We start from the raw sequence: 883 nt of genomic DNA, 5'->3' as shown, positions 1-883 counted from the left end.
ATTAGATTAGGATATAAGAATTTCCTTTGGATTGTTCTAATTAACAACTGTGATCATATTTCTGACATTTTGGATAGCAGCTCCTCCAAGGATAGATGATGAAATTCCCCCACCACTTCCTGAACGGACACCTGAATCATTTATTGTGGTAGAGGAAGCTGGTGAGTACAGTTAAAGTATAAAAGAAGGTGTGGAGTAACTAGATTACTTCTCAGGTTCTTTCAATGTTTTATGTGCTATTTGCTGAGCAACATTTGATTTCTAAAAGAATACCACTCCTAAGAATTAGACCATATTCACTTTCTTCCAGGAGAATTCTCACCAAGTGTTCCCAAATCCTTGTCCTCGGCTGCCAAGGTAAAAATTGGAACATCGCTAGAATGGAGTGGAACACATGAACCAAAGAAATTTGATGACTCTGTGAGACTTAGACCAAGCAAGGTCAATAACTTTTTTTCTGACTCTACTCATTTGGATTCAACAGAGTAAAGTTCTACTCTTTGCATTTTTAACACCTATCATTCAATAAATATTAAGCAAATACAAAATATGAGGATGTGGGGGATAAAAAAGATGTATAAGACACAATTCTTGCCCATAAGAAACTTATAGTCTAGTAGTGGAGATAAGGATGTATACCTAAGTCTTTATTTTTGCCTATATTTATTAGAACAAGGCAAATATGATCAATGCCATATGAGGGATAAAGAGATTCAGAAGTGTGGGAGATCACAGGTTGGAAGTGATCAAGGAAGATTTAGTGAAAGAGAAAACATTTGAGCTGATTCCTTTTTTTTTTTTTAGAGACAGAGTCTCACTGTGTTGCCCAGGCTAGAGTGCCATGGCATCAGCCTAGCTCACAGCAACCTCAAACTCCTAGACT

The 883-nt window shown here is 36.8% G+C and overlaps 1 protein-coding gene across 1 annotated transcript in view; it reads left to right on the top strand.

Annotated features, from left to right (window-relative positions):
- Window positions 1–883, top strand: part of PTPN22 (protein tyrosine phosphatase, non-receptor type 22 (lymphoid)) — a 59,479-nt gene that overhangs the window by 36,486 nt on the left and 22,110 nt on the right. The window lies entirely within an intron of this gene.

Source organism: Propithecus coquereli, unplaced genomic scaffold (genome assembly GCF_000956105.1).
Source record: "Propithecus coquereli isolate 6110/MARCELLA unplaced genomic scaffold, Pcoq_1.0 Scaffold215, whole genome shotgun sequence".
NCBI lineage: Eukaryota > Metazoa > Chordata > Mammalia > Primates > Indriidae > Propithecus > Propithecus coquereli.
This window is presented reverse-complemented; position numbering and strand designations above follow the sequence as displayed.